Genomic DNA, 17716 nt, shown 5'->3' on the forward strand with positions numbered 1-17716 from the left:
CTCCTCTTAGAGACAGACTCTTGTCTGACTGCATAGATCATTTGATCCTTAAAGCCAGGCCTGGTCTAAGGAAATGATGAATTAGAAAAGTGGCTATCTTATTAGTCATTCAAACCTGGACAACATCATTAACCATTAATCATCACACTGCTGTGATATTTGTAAACTATCTTGGACAACTGGGGACATCTGGTCAATCACTATTTATACTGAAAGGCTCACAGTTCCTTCTGACTTGAATGACTTTCTCTCCTGCTATCCACCAACCACACATCTTCTAGAACAGCCCGGTGAGTGCTTCACATCAGAAACTTAAGCTGTGCTATCTCAGCCAATTCCTCTCTGTCCACCTCCTTCATGAATGTCTTCATGGATGCTTTCAGTTGTAAAAGGCCCACTTGTTCCCTGTGTGAATTTTGGTCTAGTATCTGTCTTCTACCAACTTCATTACACTTCTTGTGCAGCGTGTGCCCCAGTGTCCTTACCCTGAGTGTCTCAAGGGTACTTTCAACTGAATTGAGCTCCATCTTCCCACTGCACTTGCCTAGGAAAATCTCAGCTCCTGGAAACGTTTCTGAAAGTATTGTCTGTTTTTCTACCTAAGTCAATAAGGATTCTAGAGAAATGCTTACAATTCTGTCCTTGTGAATCCATAGCTTGCAATCTCAGCTGAGTGCTATCAAGAATCCTTCAGCTCACTGTTTACCTTTTTATCCTTAAATGTCTTGCCTTAGAACTATAATATACAGGTCTGTTGAGGGTGGGGAAAATGCAGTGTCATGACTAATTTCCACCCCCCCACGGGAATTCTACTTAGTGTATTTTCTAGTATTTTTTCCCTTTTGCCTAAAAAAAAAAAATATCTATAGATCCTAGACACTAGCTCTTAAGTTTTAGTTTTCTCTCTGGTTTGTCTCTTTCAATCCTACCCAGTCTTCCTCTTGAGATAGCTATCTAAAAAAATCAGAGGAAATTCTACTTCCGAGACCTGATGCTCTGCTATAAGTTCAGAGAGAAATAAATGTTCAAATCTGGTCTCATTTATGTGATACCATCTTCTCACTAGGGCTTCAGACAGTCTCCATCTGTATTGTGGCATGCTCTTGCTTGGCTTCAGGATAAATGTAGCATTGGACTAGGTCTTGCCTTTGAGAACAAGCTATTTATGACATTCCTATAATTCCTGCTAAGGACAGAGAGAAATTCTCTCTGTTTTGCAAAGACTGAAAGCAGCAACCACATTTTGGCTTTTCAAGTAAAGAGAATAGAGCAGAAGTACAAGAGGAGATAAGCTGGAGCTTGTGTTTTGTTTGTTTGTTTTTTGTGTCAGTCATTGTGCCTGAGCGCTGTCCCTCAGCTTTTCAGCTCAAGGCTAGCACTCTACCACTTGAGCCACAGTGCCACTTCCAGCTTTTTCTGCTTATGTGCTGTTGAGGAATCGAACCCAGGCCTCGTGCATGCCAGGCAACCACTCTACCTTCCCAGCCCTGGAGTTTGGGTTTGAGAATTTGGATCAGTGCTGCTTGAAATTAATATCTCTCCTGCTTGGATTGTGTATCCCAAGCATCCACAGGATTACAGAATGCTTTGGGTTCAGAAGGGAGCAGTCACTTGTTAACAGCAGTTTAAATGTTTAACTGTCCCTTATTTTAAAAGGTCACACATTGGTCAGTTTCCTTTGTCTTTTCCCAAGTCCTGTTACCAACTCTCTTCTATCCACTTCCCACTCCCATATCTGGTCTGGAATGGGACTGACCGACTAGCCATGCCAAGCTTTAGCTGGTAATAAATTCTACATGTTTTCAGTAGGAAGAACAATAGACCCTCATAAATGAAGCTGTTACTGCTCAGGAAGAACAATAGACCCTAATAAATGAAGCTGTTACTGCTCAGGAAGGTGTTCTGGGAGAGGAATTAAAGACCTCCTGAAAATTGCAAATTCTATATTCAAAATACTATATTCTATATTTAAAATACTTTTATTTTTCTTAGTGAATCCCTAATAATTGTATATATTTATGGGCTTCAATGTGGTATTTGAAAACATATATACAATATATACTGATCAGATCAAGGTACTTTATATCACCTCAAACATTTATCATTTCTTGTGTGTGGGTATGTGTGTGTGCATACACGTGCGCATGCGCTTGTGTTTATGTGTATGAGTCCCAGGGCTTGAACTCAGGGCCTGTCCTTTACCTTTTTCACTCATGTCTAGACTCTACCACTTGAGCCACAAGTCCACTTTCAGCTTTTTAGTGGTTATGGAAAGAAGGGTCTTACAGACTTTCCTGTCTGGGTCAGGTTTTAAACCAAGATCCTCAGATTTCAGTGTCCTGAGTAGCTAGGATTAAGGGCATGAACCCACCAATGCCAGACTCATTTGTCATGTCGATGGTAGGAACATTGCAAATCCTCTCCATTAGCTATTGTGAAATAGACAATTTATTATTGTCAGCACAGGAGGAAAACTATCACATACATTTATAAGTATGTGAGATGTTTTTTACTGCACAGAGGTAGGTAGAAGCTGATAATGATAGCTGCTAATGAATCGTGCTGTTAAGAGCATCATAGAACTGGGCATGAAACTTTACAGCTTTATTCTTGGCAACACCCCTCACTTCACCAGTGCTCTGAGAGTTCAATTGTCTTCTTCTCCCTTGTCTTTAACTTTTCTGATGGGTAGTTGAAGGTATCAGCCAGGATCTCTGCCTGTCTACTCTGCTCAGAAACCCTCATGCATATTCCTTGTCATGTTGACTTGAGATCTCTTTACAAAGTGTTCCTACAAGTGGTCTCCTGGTTTTCCTTCCACACCCCATGGCAGCTCTGTCCTGGGCCCATTCTGTTCCTTATGACTACTCAATACTGAAGTTCCTCAGGCCTGGCTCCAAGCTCTCTTCTGTTGCTGTTCACTGCCCTCTCTTTTTCAAGCTTGGCTAACTCATCCATACCCAAGACTAAGAGTCGGCATGTCTCTGTGGGTGCTTCATATTTAGCTGAATTTATTTCTTATTTAATTGGATTCACTTCTAGTCTAGCTTTGTCTATCCACCCACTAACTTGGCATCACTTTTAGGCAATTCAAAACCCTCTAAACAACCTGCTGTCAAGATCTTCCCACCCCAGCATGGTCCTCTTCCCAAATCAGCATCTTAGTAAACCAAAACCAACATCCAGCCTTGGCCACATGCCAGAACCTTAGGAGTGTTCCTGAAGATTCCCTACCTTCACTGCCACCCACCCATTACTTGCAGAAACTGAAAGCTCTGCATAGGGGGTCTCCAAACTGGGTCTCAGCTCATTTCATTTGCTATTTCTGTGACCCTGCCCCAGAACAAGTCTCTACTTGCTATCTAGACTACTCTTACATTCACTTAGCCTCCTTCAAGAAGAAATATTTTCTTGACATCACCTTGGTCTTTTCAAGAAATTATTTTTCTAGGTAGATGTGGTGGTACATATCTGTGATCCCAGATACTTACGAGACAGAAATAAGAAGATCAAGGTTTGAGGCTTGCTTAGGGGAAGGGGACTCAAGTAGGAGAACACGTGAGGCTCTGAATTCAATCCTCACTATGAAACAAGCAAAAAATACAACCAGTAAAAAAAACACTGACAACGTGGTTGGTTTAGCTGTTCTAGGTTTGACCTCTTTACTATTTTTAATTTCATCTTGGCCTTTCCAACAAAATTGGACACTCTTCAATTTCTCCAACTCAGGCTTTTATCATGGGACATTTGTACATCAAGTTACTTCTACCTAGCTGGGTGCCAGAGGCTCACACCTGTAATCCTAGCTACTCAGGTGGCTCAGATCTGAGAAAGTCCATGAGACTCTTTTTTCCAATTAACCACCAAAAAGCCAGAAGTGAAGGAGTGGCTCACTAGTCCTGGAAGCTAAGGAACAGCATCCAGGCATGCACACACAAATAGTAATAATCATCATCTTCAACATCTTCATCATTGTCATCATCATCATCTCTCTAGTCTAACCTGTTCACAGCTCACGTAACAGTTCCTTGGACCTTTCCTGGCCTTATTTTAATTGTATCTATTAGTTTTATAGTACTATGACACTTTTTAAATTTGCATTATAACCTTGATAATTTAAAGATTTTTTGCAGTTATTTTCATATAATCATGATTAAGTCTGTAAGCTCCATTGCATTAGCAGTGCTACAGCACTGTATGACAGAGGTAGGCATTCATTAAATATTTATTGGAGAAATTAAGAGAGAAATAACTAAGCCTGAGAGCAAAGGAAGAACTGAAGAGAGAATGAATGAATGAATGAATGAATGAGTGAATACTTGCACGTGCTCTATTTAATCATAACTAGAAATAGGGCAGCCCTATGTGTAGTGATAGTCTACCAGAATTTACTTATTTCTTCAACAGGTATGTGTGCGTGTGTGTGTGTATGTGCATAGCAGTAATGGGGCTTGAACTCAGGGCCTAGGCATTGTCTTTGAACTTTTTTTTTTTTTTTTTTTGTTAGCTGTGGGGCTGGAACTCTGGGCTTGGGCACTGTCCAGTTTTCTAGTGGTTAATTGGAGATAAGAGTCTCCCAGACTTTCCTGCCTGGGCTGGCTTTGAACTGTGATCCTCAGATCTCAGCCTCCTGATTACAGGCATGAGCTACCGGAGCCCGGCTATCTTTGAACTTTTTTTTGCTCAAGGTTGGTGCTTTACCACTTGAGCCACATCTCTATTTCTGGAGTTTTGGTGATTCATTAAGAGATAAATGTCTCTTTGCTGCTGGGGCCAGCTCTAAACTGTGATCTCAGCCTATTGTGTAGCTAGAATTACAGGAGGCCAGCTCTGTATTCATTATTAACTTATCTCTAATGAATAACTTATACTAACATAACTATGTCTTTTGAAAATCAAAGTCAAAGAGAATGCAATCACCTTTCACTCCACAGTCCGATGCTGAACCACTGTGAGAACAATCCAGTTTTAAAATGTGCACAGCCTGTATGCAAACATGTATGTGCACAGACACTGTTCATGCGTGGACTCAATCCCCACACGCGTCTTCCTCTTCAGGACGCAGGGTGTGCATTTCCCCTTGTCCGGGGGAATTGCTTCGCACGGGTCTTTTTACCCATCGCTGGGTATTGACCTCGGCGGTAAATCAGACCATGCAAAGAAGCCGGGAGGAAGTGGCTTTGGAGAAAGCCGGAGGCCGCTTTTCCTAGGGAGAGGCAGGAGAGAGCATTTCTCTGCCTGTGGGTGCCTGAACCCACGCAGGTGCCTTCAGAAGGAAACATATGGCCAAACGAAATAGCTCTCAGGTGCGCAGGTTGGCAGGTGTGCCAGCTTGGCGGCAGGCTCCACCTAAGCCACCTGACCTTCAAACCTCGGGGCGCGGAGCCCTGAAGGCCTTGGCTCAGTGGAGCCCAACGCCTCCTCCCGGAACAGCATTCCGAGGCCACGCGCCGCCACGTGCCAGCGCAGGACCCGCCCCCTCACTCCCGGGCCACGCCCCCTCGCAATAAGTCTCCTAGGCTCTGCTCCGGGTCCCGCCTCCAGGCGACCTCCGGGTGTCTAGAGGGCCGGCTCATGAAGCCCCGCCCCCGGACCGCTGGCCCCGCCCCCGTAATCCGGGCCCTGGGGCCGCTCGGGAGGCGCGGGGGCGGGGACCTGCGCGATGACGTGGGCGGGCGTGCGCGGTGACGGCCCGCGTCCCTGTTACTCAGCGGAGTGGACGAGGCCGGACGACGCGGCCCGGAGCACGGAGCTACAAGCCAGCGCTGGGTAACGGCCACGGCGACTGCCCGGACGGTGCGAGTCTCCGCCGTGTGTTTCCCCGTCGTCGTCTGCCACGCCGCGGGTGAGTCCGGGGGCCGGTGCCGGGCCCGGGGTCGGCCGGCGGCCCCGCCGTGTTTATGTTATTGTTGCAGCCGCCGCCTTCTCCACCGTCGTTACCCCCTCCCGGGAGCGGGGGCGCGCGGGGCGGGGGCGCGCGGCGGGCGGGGGCGCCGCGGGAACAATGGCAGCCCGGAGGCCGGGGCCGGCCGAGGGGGCGTGGGGCTGCGGGAGACCCCGGCCGCCCGCCCGCTGGCGCTCGCTGGGCCCCGCCCGCCGCCGGGACCTCCGCCCGCCGCCGGGACCTCCGCCCGCCACCGGGACCTCCGCCCGCCGGTTCCCGCGACCCCGCCTCCGCGTCGGGAGAGGAAGACGGGGTGGGAGGTGGGCGGCAAGTTCTCCGCCCGGGGTCGCGGGCGCCCCGGCTTGCGTCCCCCTCCCCGGGGGCGAGCGCCACGGTCACCGGGTCCCCTCGCCCGCGCGGTCCCCGAGACCGTCTTGTGTTTCCCTGTGGCTTCTTTGTGCTAACGTTTGCGGGCGGACGCCGGCAGCGGCGCTGGGTAAGGTGGGGTGTCCCTTCCGGTCCCCCCACCCGTCCCCCTCCCCGGACTCGTGGGCCGGCCAGGGTCCGAGGCCTGGCCGCCGCGCTGTGTGCCAAGCGCTCGGAACCAACTCCGGGAGCCCGCGCGCGCTTCTCTGGAAGGGTCATTCGGTGGCGGTGACCTTTTGACTTTTTCACCCCACCCCACCCCACCGGCCCTTTGTCTTGTTCTTGGGCTTCCTTGATCCAGAAAATGGTAGAACCAAGTCCCATTTTAAAAGTACTGTCAGGCACACTTTTGGCTGTTACCTTTTCTGAAAGTTACCCCCAGTGGGATCATGAATTTAGTAACCCGTTGGTTGAGTACATGGCATCCGTGTCCATTGGTTATTTACTGACTTTTACTCCCGAAACCCAGTGATCTTCCCAGTAAATTGTGGTCTGTCAAGCCCATTGTAAATCGGGACAGCTGTTTGTTTCATTCATTCATTCATTCAGCAGAGGCAGCAACTTGGTACTGTATCCAGATGGAGAGGTTTAAAGGAAAAGAAGTATCCTTAAATGGTGGAAGATACATTGACGTGTAATAGCTGTACCTTTGAACGAGATAATTACCTAGAGATGTATGTTACAACTGGTAGTTCATTCTCTCGGTCATTTAAACATTTGTTTTTAAAATTAGTAATGTATCTGAAACTTCAAAAGCAATATTAGGAAGTCAAATTAGATGGCCTCTAAATAACTACCTTTATTCTTGAATTTGATATTTTTTCCAGATTTACAGGCATTTATAATGGTTACTCCAGATTGCCCTGCTGTGGTTAACCTTACACTTAAGAGATCAGGTGCTGTAAGGGAACATATTTAGTGCTGTGCCTGACAAAAGTAATCACATTGGGATTTCCTTGAGGGCAGGCTTGTCTTAATGTCTATTTCTTAACCACCTAGCTTGAAATATATTAAGTGCTCAATAAACTGTCACACGATTAACAGCTTTTCATAATTAGTTCTATTAAAATCCAAGGCTTCAAAAGGAACCTTCTAAAGTTCTCCATGAAGTTTCATGGTCACATCCAGATGGTTAACTGATCAGTTCAGATGGTACATTATCTGTAAAGATATTACAGGCCTTAGAATTATTTCAGCATGAATCTTTTCCTTATATTTCAAAGCCATTATCCTAAAATCTTATCTAAATGTTTTTAATATGATAAAGTCATGTAGATTGGGAAGGTGTATATGTATATGTACATATGGGTTGAGCATCTTAATCTGAACATCAGAAATGCTCTGAAATTTGAAACATTTCTTGTCCAAGTTTTATTTCTCAAATTGTATATACATACACACCCAGACATAGTAGGAGTCCAAAATACTTACATTTCCCTTTTTATTTTGGCTACTACTTTGCATAGAAAAAACAGATAAAAGAAATAACCTGTCTATATGTATTATTATAAATATTTGAATATAACAATATTTTAGTAATTGTTAATGCTTTAGAAAAGCTTATTATAAATGTTAATTCTAAGTTTTAACTTGTTTTAACTTATGTGCATACAATTGGCAAACCATTTGGGTATAAAACTCAAGATTAACTTATCTTAGTTACAGCACAATACCACTACTTAAAGTATTTGGCATTTGTTTTGGATATGAAAGAATTGAGGGTGAGCTTATTTGATGTGAAGTAAAAATAAATAAGAGAATAGTAACATAAGAGACGAAATCTGGAGTCACCAAACTTTTTTGCTTGATTGCTTTACCTAGTTACAGCATGTTAGATTGTAGTAAGGCTATTGATAAAAATTCTTTGGGATATCTTATGTCATGCTGTGTACAGAACTTGCTATGTAGTTTTATTTTCTAAGTTTTGTAAAAAGACTATTGAGATTTAATTTACATATAAAACTCACCCTTACCATTAATGTACCTTTGAGTTGTCTTTAGAGTATACCCAAAGTTGGGCATCGATCACCACTAAATGACTGCAGAACATTGTTATCGCCCCAAGAAGAAACTCCATGCTCATTTCTGGTGATTTCACATTGCATTCCAAACTGTGTTTTAAAGAGAGTGAGAACATGGGTTCTCTATAAAACATTCCTGTAATGAGTTAAAAGAGCACCTTTAATTGCCCTGGCAAAATCGGAAGCTGTATCCTTCATACTCACTTGGGTTCTTAAGGGTCCTTAAGGAATTCTGTCTTGGAAAGAAAGGATAAGAGTAAATTGTACCAGAATTAATAGGTAGAATCTTAACTATTTGCTTCTGCATAATATGGAAATGACCTTGAGTACATACTAGATGTTCAGTGAAACAACTTCAAGTAATTTGTTACTAAAGACGAGTCATAAATCATCCTAATGGTAATTAAGAGGTTGAATAGGATCTGCTTATACTGTGTTTTGCTTTGACAGTAGTTTGAGTTTTGACATAGTTGAGTCATCTGCATGGTTGAGATGTTTTGTTGCATGTGGAGAGATATGATGTGTGACATTAAGATGTCACCTCTCTGGAGTTTTCTGGTCAAGTCAAGGGCTACTTGCCTTTCTGATTCATGTGGTGTACAGAAGTCATCATAACCATGTGGCTTCGCAGATGAATCACCTGTAGGTTGTGATGCTTATTGTCTTAGTCACGAGCTTTTTACCTGAATATTTAATAGCTTTGCATTCTTAAGCTAATGTAAGTTGTCAGAACTTCGATTTCAGAAATGTGTTCTAATTCAAGAAAATCTATTCTTAGAATTCAGGAGTTTTGAAATATCATTCTCTAGGAATTAGATCTTGGTTCATTCTGTACTTCCCCATCAACAGTCTTGGGCGCTTTGGGCAAGCAGTTAATCCTTTTTGGCTTTAGAACTGTCAACTGAGGTTGTCAAACAATAGAAAATAGGACTTCCATGGGTGAGTATGGGAAGTCCTAGTCAAGAACAATCAAAATTAGACTTCTGTAATTTCCAGAAACAAAACAAATTGTCAACTTTCTTTCCTCTAGCATGCAGACTTAAAAAGGCTTTACCATAAGTTAAAGATTCTTTGACTAGTAGATGATACTCTTTTTCGAAAATGAATATGTTAGCTTAAGCTTATGGTCAAGGGTGGGACTTAGGGCGACGCAGTGATTTTAATGCTCTTTTTAAACATGGTAGGTCTCTCCTACCAAAAAAGTACACTGTAAATCTCTAAGTTGCTATATTTAATTGAAATCTATTTGGAAAACCTAATAGTTGCTATTCTTTCACATTTATGGGGGACTATACCCAAATCTTGCTGATATCTGTCTTTTGTTTCCCTTTAATAGTATATGAGATTTTGTCAAAATCTGCCGATTTTTGGAAACCTAGATTTGAGAGATAGCCAGTGTGCCTCCTCGGGTCAATCCTGAATTCTCATTCATGATACAAGTCCAGGTGCTTTTGAGGGAAAATTTGTATCAGGTTATATAACATATTTGGGCCTGTTTTCTTTTCTGCTAAGAGTGGTAATAGTACATAACTTCATAAGCATTAAATAATGTGACCTGGGACTGGTGTGGTTCTTGGGTGGTAGATATAAGCATTCAGGAAAATTTAATGGTTGCTTTTATGTAGTATTTTTAACTGAACAAATGCACAATACTGAGCAAATCTAAAATCACTGTGATGTGTAATATACATGTGAATTCTCCAGGACATGCCATTTGTTTCCCTTGGCATCTCTTATAGGGTTATTAAAATTTAGTAATCTTATGTAATCTGAGATTGTTAGCATTTCGACTGGTAATCCTCTCTCCTTTAAAAATTTGCATAGTTCACCAAATATTGAAAGGAAAGAATTTGCCACATTCCCTGATACAACATTCTTTCACTGTTTCCCAGACAGAATTGCCCAAAATTTTCTAGGCTTAATTTGTCAAAGCTAAAGGAATAGAAATCTAGGAACAGGAAAAGTTTACAAAGAAGCATTTGAAGAAAATGGGATGCTGTCACAACCTTCAAAGTTTTATCTTACTGGGTTCTTCATAAAGACTGTAGATTTGTTAGAGGCCTAAGGAGTCACGGCATTAAGCATACCCTGTGTGGTTTCTGTGGGTATAATAGTACAGAGTTTTTGGTTTCTCTTTGAGTTATCACTTTGTCCAGACTGTATTTATGGAGAACTTGCTATGTAGTTACCACTCCAGGTGGTGAGTAGTGGGAGCCTGATGTCTACACCAAAGTTACACTCTTATCTTCAGTTGTCTGAGTGTAACTTGACCAGAGATAAGGATAGGAGCATATGTGTCTTTGTTCTAACAAAGAGAAGTAAATATTGTTAGCCATTATCAGGCTCTTGGGGACTTGCAAATCTTAACATGTCTTGCCCTGTCTTTCAAAATAATGCTTAGAAATTACAGACACTAAGATGTCTTTTCTGACTTCTGATTATAGTTGAGACTGTGGCATAGATTAAAATCCACATCATAAAAAGGCAAACATTAAAGTCACCTCAAATAACATTCTGAAATACAACAGAATATTGAAATAAATATATGAAAAGTAATGTGTTTGTCTCTCAGTGATAACACATGTTAGTAGTTAAATGAAGATAAAGTCTCATGGACTTTCCTGCCTGGGCTGGCTTTGAACTATGATCCTCAGATCTTGGCCTCTTGAGTGACTGGGATTACATGTGTGAGCTGTCAGTGCCCAGCTGACTCTTGAGTTTGAGGTAGCTCATCCTTATGAAATTATATGATAACTGATTGAAAATGCTTGGCTGATAGAGATCTCATTACTTAATGGAGATTACATCCTTTCTACGTCTCCCATCTTTCTAAAAAAAAAAAAAGCTGAAGAAATTTATTAAAGGACCTATACATTTCGTTAAGTAAGCTAGAAACAGAAGATTAGAACCTAAGGGAAAGCAAAAAATACAGATAATAATAGTGTTGCATAAGTAAGTTGTTTAAAAACATTCCATGGTTGCCATAGGCACTTTTATTCCCACTTTATAGATGAGGAAGCAAACACAGATTATGTGGGGGAGTAGTTGATGGCACTCATGAAGAGTTTCATTAAGCTAGATTGAAGTTGGTTAAAAGCAGTGCATAAAGGTTGTGTGAGTGTGTGTGTGGTGGTTTTTTGTTTTTTTTAAAGAGAAATACAGACAGAATGAATGCCGAAGACTTTAAAGATAGCTCTGAAGTATGAAACAAATAGGTTTGGTAGATAAAGGAAAATGTAGGGTCTGAAAACTGAGAGTGAAAATGAGACTGCATTGGAAAGGGGAGGTAGAGTGCAGGGAGCGTTTGGCCCTCGTTAGAGGAGAGAGATTGCCCATTGAAAAGGAGGAATCAGAAAAGTTGTTCATCCTTTCAAGGAAGTTTGGTGGTTAGAAGATAACCATATTGGTAGCTTTCATCTCTTGTGGTTTCGGTTTTCTCAATGAACCAGAAGCTTCAGGAGAGCAGAGTGAGATGGGAGTGTGGAGAGTTTGAAGCAATTTGCCAGGAATATTTATTGTACATTTAAGGTTTGGAATCTTTAAAGTAGTATCAAGCAGTCTGTTTTTGTGATCTCCCCCTGGGTTTTCCCGGCTTTAACTTATCTACTAAACACAGCTAAGGCACAGAGTTGGGTTTATCCAAGGATGAGGTTTTGCCAGACTTAGCAGTTAGAATTCTTCAGAGGAATAAAACCTATGGGAAATTTAGACAGATGTATAGCTAGATAGAGTGACATTTCAGAGATTTGCTTTTATGAGTGTTGGCAAGTCTGAAGTCTGTAGAGAAGGCAGGTAGAGAATTCTTCGACCCGAGCTAATAGAGTAGTGCTGAGACAGAAGTTCATCTTCCTCAGGAAACCTGCTTTCCCTCTTAAAGCCTTTTATCTTTTTGGAGCCCTGCCCACATGAGCAAGAATAATCTGTACTGATTATAGATATTAACCACATCTTTAAAGTACCACCCCCCCCCATGACAACACCTGGAATTGTGTTTGATTAAATAATTGGGTACTGCATCCTACCCAAGTTGACACACAAACTGCCTATCATACCCGGTCAATACAAGAGAAAGAAGGGGATTCCAGAAAGGAAACCTCTAAAGGTGTGTTTGGAAAAGCAACAATAAATGATAGAGTCTGATGTGTGCAGGAAGGAAGGTAGGGTGAAACATCTGCTAAGAGTTATTGTGGATGCTGGAGGATTAAGTGGACTCTTAAGGATTGAGGGCTTGGAACTGGAAGGGTGGGTTAAAGTGGAGTGGCTGAGATTTCCAAGAGTAATTGTTATTAGCATTGATAATGTCCAGAAAGACTTCAATTATGGACTGCTGGGGAATTGAGAGGCAAAGTTATGTTGACCTAAGATGGTGAATGAATGAGAGTGAGGATGGTGGTATAGCTGGGTGGTGGAGTGCTCGTCTAACATACTTGAGGTCCTGGGTTCCATTCCCAGAACTCAAAATGAAAATGAAAAAGTGAGATACAAAAAAGAGTCAGCCTATATATGAGTGGTGAAGACAGCAAATGATGACCAGAGTCAGGATGCATAATATTATAACATGAGCCATTTGAGAGAAGCTGAGTAGTACAATGGGCTCTTTGCTTGTTAGGAATTATAGATTTCAGAAGATGAAATGGGGAATATAGTAAAGAAAGAAGTGAATGAAGGGATTAAGGAAATAGAGGAATAAAAAGGGATAAGGAAATGGATAAAATGAAGAATGCATAAAGCAATGTGGCAGTGCACAGTTGGGGAATAGTAGAGTTGAACTTTTTCTGATAACTAAGATAATAGGGTTGTGAGGTGAGATGGGATTAATAGGAGACGGTAGCTGTCAGTTCTAGAGTAGGACTCATTGACAGTGTTTTCCAAATAGTGTTGTAGAATGAATTTAAAGGGTCACAACTTGTGTTGTACTTTTATATGAGATGAAATAGAAAATATTGTGGATTGTTTCTTTTTTAGAAAGGAGCTAAGTATTTAACAGTTTCACTGGAGTTTAATATATAAACCACTCAGCTCACTTACTGAAGTATACAGTTTAAAGGCTTAAATCACTATGACCTAAGTTTAGAAATGTTATGCCAGAAAGAAATCCCCTCATTAGCAATCACTCTTCTTACTCTACATACCTCCACCCCATTCCCGTACAACTACCAATCCACCCTCTTCTCTTAGATTCCCTGTTCTGCATATCTGAATGTGAGCTGAGTATATGTCATCTGAGGACTGGCTTATTCCACTTAGCATAATGTTTCCAAAGTTCATTTATCATGTATTAGTGCTTCATTCCTTCTTATGGTCTAACAATGTCTTAGTATATGGATGAATCACATTTAATTTATTGCTCTTCAGTTGATGGGCCCTGGATTGTTTTGACTTTTGGGCTAATGTTGTAAATATTTGTGCACAAGTTTTTGTGTTATGTCTTCATTTTGCTGGGTCATATAAATCCCATGTTTAATATTTTAAGGAACTATCAAGCTGTTTTTCAAAAATAGCTGCACTATTTTTTATTTGTACTAGCAAGGTGTAAAGATTTTAATTTCACATCCTACTCCTTGTCTTCTGCAGTATTGATTAGCAATTCTTTAATAGGTAATGTTGAATATATTCTTATGTGCTTATTGGCTATTTTTCTTGGGAAAATATTCTAAGATTGGGTTCTTTTTCTATTTAGTTTTAAGAGTTCTTTATATATTGTATTGTCATATGTAAGATTTGTCTTCTGCAGTGCACAAGGTTTTTTATTTGTTTTTGGTAGTACTGGGATTTGAACTTGGTCTTGAGCTTGCTACACTGGCCAGGATATGCACTGAGTCAGGCCTCCACCCTATAAGGTTTTAATTTTAAGGTTTTAAACCCTATAAGGTTTTAATTTTAATGAAATAGACTTTATATACTTTTTAATCTATTTTTTTTCTTTTTGATGGATGTGCTGGTATTTTGTGTAAGGAACCATTACCTAAGTATTTTTTCAAGAGTTTAATGGTTTTTACTTTTACAGTTAAGTCAGGGATCCATTTTGAGTTTGGAAGGGGAGAGAAAGCTATAGATAGATGAAGAAGGGGTTCAGTTATATTCTTTTATATGCAAATATGTAGTTGTCTTAGCACCATTTTGTGAAAATATCAAATTGTCCTTTTTGCTTAATAAAAAGTTGGGTTTATTTCTGGACTCTTGCTTTTGTCTATCCTTATGTCTGCTACCTTGTCCTGGTTACTATAGCTCAGAAATGTTTTTGGTAAGTTGTGTTTCAATTAAGTATTTGAGTTTACCTGAAGATACACAGAGATGTATATATAAGAGGTTGTGGTATATGTTTATGAGCTACAGTGTTTCCTAAAATAGTTCATTCTTGTAGCAGTTTAATGAGGCATTCTTTCTTGCAGAGAATGACACATTGGGCAGGTTAGAAAGCCTGTGTCTGGATGAATGGATTTTTCTGTGGATTAGGTAACTGATTTCCTTGCCTCATCTTTCCCTTCCTACTCCCTTTCCTCTTTTCCCCCTCTCCCCTCTCCCTCCCCTCCTCTCTCTCCTTTTTTCTGTCTTTTTCTTTCTCTTTCTGTTTTTTGGTTTTTTTACTTTAATAGAAAAGGTATTCTTTGTGGGCTCATGTAGTTGAGGGCATAGAATAGCTGGGAATTCCTAAAGCATCAGTAAAAATGAATGTAAGAAAGCCAGGCACCAATGGTTTACTCCTGTAATCCTAGCTACTCCAGAGGCTGAGATCTGAGGATGAGGTTTGAAGCTAGCTCAGGCATAGAAGTTTAGGAGACTCCATCTTTAACAATTCACTAGCTAAAAGGCTGAGTTGGAGACATAGCTTAAATGGTAACATGCCAGTCAGACAACCAAGCCAGAGCAAGCATGAGGCCCTGAGTTCACCTGAGTTCAAATAACAATTTTTATAAATAAATATATTAAACCTGCCCATTCGATAACTTAGAGGCTTTTGTGTCACTTGTGTTATACTGATCTCATAACAGCAATATTTTGTTTTTATTTTTTTAATTATCCTTAGTAGTTGCACAAAAGGGTTTTAATTCAACGTCAGTTTGTGAGAACATGTAGCTTACTCTGTGACACCCATACCTGTTTTAAATTAGGACATTGCATGTGCAAAACATAGATAATTTGACACTAAATCATGGATCTCCCTTATCCAGGGAGATCCTAGCCTACCTAGATCATCTCAATCTGTGAAGAGTCAAGATGTTTCAAAGCTAGGCTCTGGAGTCTGGAAAGTTTTCTCTATTTAACCCCTCACATAAAGCCAGGGAGCCTATGAGCCCGATTTCACACTCCTATGGTTTGACTTTTTAATTACAATTCTTAGTCTTCCTGGGCCTTGTAAATCTGCTTACGTTTCTTCTCAGCCACCTTCTAGGCAGGCTTTCTTAGGAGAAAATGGCCCCATGATGCCAGGCTACTATCTGACATCCCCTACTGTCCCAGGTCCCAGATCTCAGTCTTCTGGTGCACTCATATGATAGCTTTTTTTTTTTTTTTTCTGTTATGTTTTCCTTGGGAGCTTGGGACTGTGTCTAGTTTTTCTAGGTGCTCCCAGAAAGTTGATCCTTATTACCTAGTTTATCATTATAGGAAAATAATTTGTTATCTTGATGATGTTTTATGTTATTAGATTCCATGTTTCAAATTTTACCATAGGTGGTTTTAGGCTTTTCTCAAGGTGAAACGTTGAGTACTAATTTCTGTGCAGTATAACTATTATTAAAAAAGAAGACACGCTGGTGGCTCACGCCTGTAATCCTAGCTACTCAGGAGGCTGAGATCTGAGGATCGCGGTTCAAAGCCAGCCTGGGCAGGAGAGACCGTGAGACTCCTATCTCCAATAAACCACCAGAAAACCGGAAGTGGCGCTGTAGCTCAAGTGGTAGAGTGCTCGCCTTGAGCTGAAGAGCTGAGGGACAGCGCCCAGGCCCAGAGTTCAAGCCCCACGGCCGACAAAAAAAAAAAAAAAAAAAGAAGACAGTAGGAAGAAAAAATGGAGGGATATGACAGAGAGAACTAGATTTTTTTTGTACAAAGATCAAGAAAGACAAAAGGAGAGTAATATTTTTATGTCTGTTAGTGTGGAAAGGGCAGTCACATATAAAAGGGGCTGGCATATTTGTTGGAATGTTATTGTTGAAGTTTGAAAAGCTCCAGAAGCCTGGTGGGGTATTTTGAAGGAAGCAGCAAGAAGCCATGGTGAGTAAAAATTTAAAAATGCTTTCACCAAGAAACTTCAGAATATCCTTTGAGTTATTAAATAGGAGAGTTAACTTTGAGGCTGGGCTAGTGGTTATACCTTTACACCAGTATCTGCAGCACAAATATAATGAGGGATTGCAGAGAGAATTTAATTCTGTAGAATCATATACATACAAGTTAATAATTGGATTTAGTGTGCCATTACTACCTTCACATATGTATGTAAATGGTTTGTGGGTCTTTATGAATTTGTTGATTTTTTTGATCTTCCAGCCTGTTCCTATATTTCCTAAATTTCAAAATTGTAAATTTGCCACCATTCTCAGCCATTGCATTTGAAGAGGGAAGTTAATTCTTATATAGCCTTTTTGTCTTCTTTTGAGAAATGAGAGATGTCTACCAGGGGTGTTAGTTTCAGTTGATAAAAACTTTGGGGAGTCAGGAATTATTTCTTAATTAAAACTGGTGACCTTTGTTTCATGTCCCTAACTCACTAATGCTCATGCAGTACTTGGGCCATGGGAGGCTCAAAATCAGTGTATTTCTTCCTCAAATTGGTTCATGGAATCAATTATTGTTTAGAGTATTAGTGAGTACTTGTTGTATATACAGTCACTATACTAATTGTTAGCATTTTATCCTTATTGTTTGTATCTCTTAAAAGATGCTATTTTGTTGTTGTTGTTATTTCTGGGTGGCATTTGGCCTAGAATGCTTCAGTTTGCAAGCATCTTCTCCAACATGGCTCATATTTGCATAATAAACCCTTAACACAGTGTGTGTTGAAGTTCTTCCAGTTGTTCTCCAAAAGGTTAGTTTGTACTGAAGCCAGATACTGTGATCCCTTACCTGGTTTTTTGGCTCTCATAAGGATATTTTCATGCATGAATAGTTCACAGTGGTGTTGGGGGTAGGTACTGTACCCATTGAAGAATCCTGTTTCACTATCTTGTTTTGCACCTTTCCCCACAAAAAGTCAGTCCGACTCATGGCCCCTTTTCTCCAATCAGGGTTTATTCAGAACTCATGCATTGTATTTCACTGTTGGTGTGTTACTTATAAACTATTACAGTTGTCCCCACCTCCTCCTTTCTTTCCTGATACTGGCTTCTTGCCAATTGCTTTAGAGATTATTACTACATTTTGTTTTCCTGAGGTGTTATTT

The 17716-nt window shown here is 40.9% G+C and overlaps 1 protein-coding gene across 5 annotated transcripts in view; it reads left to right on the plus strand.

Moving 5' to 3' along the window:
- The first annotated feature begins 5704 nt into the window (after positions 1-5704).
- Positions 5705-17716, plus strand: part of Mapk8 (mitogen-activated protein kinase 8) — an 81436-nt gene continuing 69424 nt past the window's right edge. For all 5 annotated transcript variants that reach the window (XM_070020785.1, XM_070020787.1, XM_070020784.1 and 2 more), the window contains exon 1: positions 5705-5845. The gene's annotated coding sequence lies outside the window, so the exon portion shown is untranslated. The remainder of the gene's footprint in view (positions 5846-17716) is intronic.

Source organism: Dipodomys merriami, unplaced genomic scaffold (genome assembly GCF_024711535.1).
Source record: "Dipodomys merriami isolate MVZ:Mamm:240054 unplaced genomic scaffold, mDipMer1.0.p SCAF_14, whole genome shotgun sequence".
NCBI classification, from domain to species: Eukaryota; Metazoa; Chordata; class Mammalia; order Rodentia; family Heteromyidae; genus Dipodomys; species Dipodomys merriami.